The 8,010-nt window shown below is 50.4% G+C and overlaps 1 protein-coding gene across 5 annotated transcripts in view; it reads right to left on the reverse strand.

Annotated features, from left to right (window-relative positions):
• The window catches only part of ADAMTS10 (ADAM metallopeptidase with thrombospondin type 1 motif 10), a 64,501-nt gene that overhangs the window by 46,054 nt on the left and 10,437 nt on the right, over nucleotides 1–8,010 (reverse strand). For 2 of the 5 annotated variants that reach the window (XM_062625197.1, XM_062625202.1), the window contains exon 1: nucleotides 3,668–4,125. The gene's annotated coding sequence lies outside the window, so the exon portion shown is untranslated. Of the gene's footprint in view, nucleotides 1–2,767; nucleotides 2,952–3,667; nucleotides 4,126–7,952; nucleotides 7,971–8,010 lie in introns of those variants that run through there. The other 3 variants (XM_062625199.1, XM_062625200.1, XM_062625201.1) reach the window with 3 other exon arrangements.

Genomic DNA, 8,010 nt, shown 5'->3' on the forward strand with positions numbered 1-8,010 from the left:
GGCAAGTGCTCCCGGCTCCATTTCACAGCAAGGCAAAACTAAGGCAAGCAGAGAAGTGATTTGGTGACAGCAGAGCAGGAAGCGTGTGCAAGAGCATGGGGACCCCACCATGCAACCACCCTGGGGCACCCTACGTGCAAGGCAGTGTGAGCACCAAAGACCCCAACACATTTTACCCCATAGGAACTTGCCAAGGGAGCTCTGCAGTGGGGTGAAGTCTTGCAGTTCCCATCGGGCTGCATGATGCAGATCCCATCGGGCTGCATGATGCAGATCCCATCGGGCTGCATGATGCAGATCCCATCGGGCTGCATGATGCAGATCCCATCGGGCTGCATGATGCAGATCCCATCGGGCTGCATGATGCAGATCCCATCGGGCTGCATGATGCAGATCCCATCGGGCTGCATGATGCAGATCCCATCGGGCTGCATGATGCAGATCCCATCGGGCTGCATGATGCAGATCCCATCCTGCTCTCACAGATCTGCAGATCATCCAGGCTCTGGCTCCCTTCAGCGAGCTCTGAGAAATCTGCTGTGCAGAGAGTTTATGGGCCCTTTTGCCCTCCCTGCAGGTTCTCTGTTCAGGGAAACATATGGCCCTGCTGGTTTGGATTTGATGGCGTACGGCAGGGTGAAACAGCACGTGTGGCTTCCCAGCGAGGAAGCTGCAGCCCAAAGGATGCCGAGTACATTTCTTTGTGCCTGGCTATGGAGGAGCTGCCTTCATCCATGGCCAGGGAATGAGGAGCCGCTAACCCTGACAGGACTTAGCTTATCTTTTGCACTGTGGCTTTGACCGGAGCCACTTTGGGGTGAGGTCTTAGTCGTGTTAAGGACAGCAGGACAAACCCACAGTGGGAAGCCAGTATTTCACCCAGAAGTTCAGCTCAGCTGGAACCAACATTTACGAATGTTGGAATCCAGAAAGATTTGCAGAATTGCACAGGAATAGATATAATTGAACTCATTTTCCCTTTGAAAATTAAGCTACGATGGAAGAGTAGGAAACAACAGCAATGCCAGTGGGTTGGGATGAAAAACAGATACATAAAGATGCTGAACAGTCAGACATGGCATACCCCGAGCATTCCTTCCCCAGCCTGGAAGAAAGCAGAAGGTAGATGGTAGCAGCAATGGAGCAGCCAGGTGGAGACCCGGCGCTCAACACGTGCCTCTGACATTACTCCACTGAAGTCAGATGGAGCTCAAACATTTTGGCAGTGTTTCTCAGTGGTGAATCTCCCAGGTCTTGAATCGGTTGCAGATTCAGTTGAAGGCACTCGCAGTAACCAAGACTGGAAAATGTGCTTTGTTGGTGTCCCTTTAAAACCTCCTTCTGTGTTGAAAAAGGAGGCTGTATCCCAGCCCCTGGTTTTCCATGTTTCACATTCTCCAATCACGGCATGAGATCCGACCTGCTTGCTGATTCCCAGGAAATGTTTGTAACCACTCGCCCTGCAAACATTTCCTATGGTGGTGGGGTCAAGCGAAGACCTTTTTGACTTGCTTGTCTTCAGCACATCTGAGCTGACCTCATCTAAATCACTAGTGAATTGTTCCTGAACCTTTGGCAAATTTGGTCCGAATTCTGTTTGTTTTAAGTTCATTTGTGTTAACTTGAGATCTAGGCAGGACAGGACGTGACAAACACATCCTGCGGTGTTTCTGGCTTCCAATGAACTAATTGCTGGAAACTTGGCAAGAAAAGTGGGTTTTGGAGTTGGGGGTTTCAGATAAGCTTTAGATAAGTGCTTGAACAGAACCATCCCCTGGGTGGGCCTGATGCAACCTGTGCTGAAAAGCCCTCCATGGAGCTGCTCCTCTGGGCAGCTGAGCCCATGCTGTCTCTGGACCAGGGCTTCATGTGATGATAAGCACACTTACTCCTCCCTGTAACAGCCTCTGGGTGGCCTTGAGCCATCAGTGATAACAGACTCTTATGTTACAGGTTTGCAGGTTGGTGTTCAAAAGGCCTCTCCCCTAAGGAGCAGACACTATGTTGAGCAGGCAATACCTTCCCTTAGGGCTGCACTTCATACCCCATCGACTGCTCACCCAGTCCCAGCTTATTGGGGTCTTCCTCTGCCAAAAGAAACAGTTCAGCCCCTGAGCCTTATCTGGGAAAAGCATGATTTACGGGAGATGACAGGACCTTTCCCATTCCACCCAACAAGCAGCTGCTTGGGGAATGCAAATGGAGACACACCAATGAGCGCTGGAGGGGTTTAGGGATCTAAGGAGGAGAAGGGAAGGAGAGGGAGCGGCCTTGGGGCGAAGCAGGAACAACGGGAAGCTGAGGATGGAGCAACTGGAGCACTCGGTGTGCTCCATATGTGGAGAAACCCTGTGACACTGGAACAACCTCCCAAGAACTGGAGGAAGCCTCGCTGATGGAGACATTCCAGGCTAGCCCAGGCAAGGCTCTGGCAAGCAAAGCAGAGGGATCACCCCTGCATTGGCTGGGGAATTGCCTGGGCCCCCAGCAGAGCATTTCCCCTTCTACCATCTACAGCACGGGGCAGGGAGGACCAGAAATGAACAAAGACTTCAAATACCTTCTTGCTCTCACCCATCATGCACTAGATCGCACACTGTCACCACGTGAGCTCTGCTAACAGCAACATTAACGACCACAATAAGAAACAGATCTCTGGTGTGGCTCTCTCCAGCCAACATGGGTCTTGGCATGCACTGAAACAGGAAAACAACCCCCCCCGAGGTTACATCCCTGCATATGCTTGACCAGAAACAGCCCCAGGTACCTGCCCTGGAGCGCAGCTCCGACCAGCACGGCCCAACGCTTCCTCCTTGGTTGATTCTTCCCCTCTGGAAGCTATTTGCCAAGGTTATTTTATAAACTCCTTTCTATTTATAGCACAGCTCCTTCAGCTCTAATGAGATAATCTTCTGGCATCTCCCCATCACTAATATTTACTTTGATGTTTAAAATAACATGTTCTGAGGGATTGATCTTCTGAAAAAAAGAAAAAAACCCTTTAAAACATAATCAAAGCAAAGAAATACCCGACTGGTGCAACGGGGCCAAATGCCTGGTGATGCCCCCGAAGTTAATGACATTGCAACTATTTCAGGGCAGACAGTTTCTAATCCTCTGACCACATTGTACAGGAGGGGAAGAGCCATTGGCAGCTCCTGAAGATGGAGAGAGACAGCAAAAGAGGGAGCGCAGGATGTGTGTATTCTCGGGAATGAAGACAGCGAGGAACGTCTCATTCTGCCGCAGGGATTAGAGCTGTTGCTGTCTGTAATTGAGAGCTTTGCCCGCGGCAGCTCTGGAGCAGAGGATCGCGTTTGAGAGCGGCAAACACAATCGGATGGCTTAACGCAATCAAGCAAGCGGAGTGGCGTGGGGACAGGGGGAGGCGAGGGAGCCGCGAGCGCGGATGCCTGACTCCTGCTGCCTGCAGACGCTTTGAAACACAACCCTGCGTTTTTATGGAAACTCTGAATGTTGGAGAAGGGTGAACATGGTTTTCATTCTCATAAATGTTTTTCCAGCGTGCAATGCTCTTCGGGCTCATTCCTTCTCCAGGGAGACGGTTCTGATTTCAAAGACCATTCGCGCTCCCTCCACCCCAGACCACCCCACTCCAACCTCAAAGAGGCTTCTCTGGAAAGAATCATTTTTAAGAGTGTTTTACCTTTTTGAGTGTTTTCCCTTCTTTCTTCTTTCCCCCCTTTTGAATTCTTTGAGCTTTTTTCTTCTTCTTCTTTCTCGCAGCAGCAGCCAAAAGCTCCTCTCTCCCCCTCGGTCCTGCGCGTGTCAGAAAGTTTCCAGGCTGAGGGTTTATGTCGCCTTCCTCAATAACCTTCTTCTGTCAGACCCAGGCAGCGCTGGAGCAAGAGCCTTTGCTAAGAAGTCTCCTTTCAGGAAGTGAGCAGTAATAAGAGAGCAGCTCACAGGCAGCATGGAGAGGGGCTGCTCAAATAAAGAAAAAAAAAAAAAAAAGGAAAAAAACTTTGCTCAGGAATTTTGCCAGGATTATCCCAAAAAAAAAAAAAAAAGGGAAAAAAAAAAATCCCCAAAGCCAGAGGGCTGTAAAAGTCCCGCCCTGGCTGCTGACATCAGTGCAGAAGGCAGGTCTTGCCTGCAGCACTATAAAACTAATCGGCTTAGCCTTACTCCATAGGAGCAGGCAGGGATCGTTCCCGGCTCACAGGCCGATCCGACACCCCAACATGAAAGCGATAAGGCAACGAGGTCACTGATGGTGGCACACAGCACACAAAGCACATAAAACAAGCCAGGGTTTGGGTGTTCCCCCTCCTCCAACAGCTCCCATCCTTCCTTTTAACAGTAGCTTTCAAACTGCTTGTAAAACACCAGTGCCTGTCTGATGAAATGGCCTTACCAAAAGCCTCTGTGCCCTCCAGTGGGGTTAGGTATTGGCTTTAAGATTAAAAAAGCCCTCATTAACTTGCTCATGTTTTAAGAACTCCCTTCCCTCCCCAGTTACATCATTTGTGCCCTGCTGGCTCCGGCCCTGCCATAATTTCTCTTGTTCTGCTGCCACCATGGAGTGTCCCACAGAGGACAATACAAAGTAAAGAATAAACATTGCAAATACATTAAAATGCTCCTTGTTTCAACACAAAGCCCTCTCAGGACACATAAAACAATAAGCAACCGTAAAGGGCAAGAGCTCATTTCCTTCTCTCTTCTGAAGTCATCTTTTGAGATTAGAAAGCTGAAATGTAAGCCTTGCTAAAGAGAGAATTACCTGGAAATTCAGCAAATGTTATAAAAACAGGCCTTTCCACAGTGCCAAGCACTGCCCAACTTTTCCCTGGATACAGAGAGGGGCCCTGGGGCAGGACACAGGGAAAGGATGGCAGGACCGGGCAGTGGTCCTCCAGCTTGAGCCCATCTCTGGAGACAGAAGGACCCCAAAACCGCATTCAAGGAGCCTTTGAAAAGATCTGAATGAAGAGTAAAGAAGTGAAAAGCTCCTGGGGGAAGAGGTAAGCTGAGTCTGAGACCAAACTCCTTGACCGTGAGACCCCTCTGCCCGGGAGCAGACGGCAAGAAGGGGCTCTGTGAGGCGGGCAGGGGGCTTGTAGCCCTGTGGTGCGGGTGCCATGTCTGCAGGACAAGCAGCTCCTCCAGACTCCGTGTCCTGGCCTGGCCCTTCCAGGTCAGCACGTTGCCAAATCCACAGCATTCAGCCCTTGGGCAGGCTGGACAGCCGGGGCTCTTGGTAATGGTCCTGGGTGCCACCCAGGCTGACCCAGCACTGGTCTGTAACCATCTGACCATTAGATGGGAATGGAGAAAGAAAAAGCCACAAAGGCTTTTTGTTCCAGCCCAACATCCTACCCCAATGCTGGCCATGGCATGCCTCAGAAAAGTGATTAAGAATAAAGCATGAAGCTGTGGTGCTTTTTGTGGTATATCCTCTTACATCCACTGCTATCAAGAGACTAAGTGCAGGGCTGAACCCAAGCCAGAAGCTCTGTCTTTGCATTTAACAGCCATTATTCATTTGCTTCCATAAATCTGTGTAAACCCTTACTGAAGCCCTTTGAACTCTGCTCCCTGGATGGAGCAGCAGAGTGACCTGAGCAGGAGATGCCCAGGAGGGACCTCCTGCGCCTTTGATGATCTCAAAGTATCTGGTATTGCCTGGTAGATGTGCTCATCCTAATAGCCCTGAAAAAACAAGGGAAAACATCCTTTGCTCCCAGAAGGAGATGCCAATGGTGGGAGTTCACAGCCCCCGTCCCTTGGAGCATCCCAACACGCACACAAGAGCCACTCTCCCTTACAGGCGTTCAGACTGGAAAGGCCTGGCTCTCCATTTGAAAACTGAGTTCAAAGGGGCTGGAATTGCTGGGCTGGAGTTTTGGCTGATTCCCTGGCTGGGTGGAAAGAGCAGTTTCCTTCCTCCCCAAGCCCTGCTGGCCATTGTCTGAGCCCCCAAAGCACACACATACAAGAGCAACTAAACAAAGTATTTGGGGGTTAACTGAATGCTGCTGCTTCTGGCCAGGGAAAAGCTAATTGCTCAAAGCATGGCCCAGAGCCATACCAGGGGCAGCTGATGATACATGCATACAAGCATCTGCTGATGCTTGTCTCCAAACACACTCGGGGCATAATGAAGCGGGACTGAGGTGCAGGTGCCCATCTTCCCTGCTCAGCAGGGAGCAGTTCATTGCTACCTGCCCTTTCCCTTCCCAAAGAAACTTGCTTTTCCCCGATGTGCAGGGTCTCCAGTCCCTCCTGGATGCTAAATACAGTGTTAGAGACTCCTGACATACAAGGGTACACAATCCGTGTGCCTTGGGCGAACCCTGCAGCCTGGTACCCAAGACCAGTCCTGCTCTGAGGACCCTCTTAAACTTGTACCAGGCCTGGGTCTTACTCCAGTCTCAACCTGTCTCTGAAGGGGCGATGGAGCCACCGCAGAGCTGTGCACACCTTCCCAAACCTGCACAAAAACCCCGAAAATAGGGAGAGGTAAAGGGACAGGATACTCACAAAAAAAAGAAGCAGAGGGTATTGGACTCTACCTGAAAAAAGGGTTTCACAGGCAACTGACAGTCACTGCAATTCACCTCCAACATCAAACAGTGCCAAGGAGTTGCTTCCTCTTTCTAGGATGAAGAGATGAGAAGACACTTGAAATCCTCTCCCTGTGGCAACCCTGCATCCTCACTCACCCCTGGGATGAGCACAGCACCAGCACCCGGTCCCCGATGCTCAGCAGCCTGGTGACACTGCACCCTCCTGTGGCTACACGTGGCAGAAGCCGCGTGCTCGGGTCCTGCGAGGTCCAGGCTGGTACAAACCCTGCAGGGGTGATGCACTGAGCCCTGGGGAAGCACGAAGAGCAACGATTCCAGGCAGGCTTTGTGCTGTAGCTTCTCAGTGCTGCTGGGCAATGCTCACAAACACCCAGTGTGCCCAGCTGCAGCACCAGCTTGCACAACACTAAGGCCAGTGCTCATTTTAGGGCTTGAAAGGCAGCAAACTCTATCCTGGGCGCCATTAAAACACATAAGGAATGATGCTGAGGCCTGATGGGGTAATTTTGTAGAACCATTTTGTACGTGAAATAAAATATTCTCTCTTTTGCTATGTCTAAACTGCACGGCCTGGGCAAAGTTCCCAGCTCTGGCTCTACATCACAGCCTGGCCCCAAGTCCGTGTTGGGACTCGCTACTTGGCCACAGCCTAACCCTTTTTATGGTTGTACAGCACCTAACACAACAGTCCATTCAGCCTTTTAGCTACTGCTGTAATAAACAAATCACTCTGCTCTGTCTGTAGCCCAAACACTGCAGGTTGAGAACCTGCAAGTGAAACCAGCTGTAACCAAGTGGGTTTGGTTTGCCACTAGTTCAGACACGTGCAAACTAACTGCCCACCACTAAAACTCAGCCTCAACAGTCCCAGGTGTTCGATAAAATGGGGTTGGCATCTCCCAAACCTGTAAATCCAGCTTGAAGCTTTGGAAGCACAGCCATCGAAAAGCCTTTATCAAGATCATTGTACATCACCTTGTGGGGATTTAGGGGAAGGACGCCTTGCTGAGGGGTCAGGACAGAGCTCTCTATCACTGCAAAGGGGGTGTGTTGGGATGCTGCGTTTTCATCCTTGTAAACTGCCCAAGTGACTCATCCCTTCTATCTCAGGATCTCACCTTGTCCTTGGAAAAATCTTTACTATGGATGTCTGTGTACAGCCCCACCTCCAAGTGTAAACAAAGGGGTCCTCAAGGGGGATTTGGCAATGAAATGCCATTCAGTTGAGTAATGCTGAAAGATAACTTGCATTTTGCATATGTAACCTTATTACCACATGGTGGTATTCCAATCAGTCCTGAACATAAGCTCAACTGGCAAGAACAGGATCCTTGTCCCAGCTTCTTTTACAGTAGAGTCTTCTGCCTGCAGTGAGTCTCTTTGGGATTCTCCATCCACCTCATTGGGGCACCTCTTTGCATTCAGCAGACAGAAGTCACAGTGCTGGAGCCTTTCT

Source organism: Pezoporus occidentalis, unplaced genomic scaffold, assembly GCF_034315485.1.
Source record: "Pezoporus occidentalis ecotype Australia unplaced genomic scaffold, CSIRO_AGI_Poc_V1 ctg278, whole genome shotgun sequence".
NCBI lineage: Eukaryota > Metazoa > Chordata > Aves > Psittaciformes > Psittacidae > Pezoporus > Pezoporus occidentalis.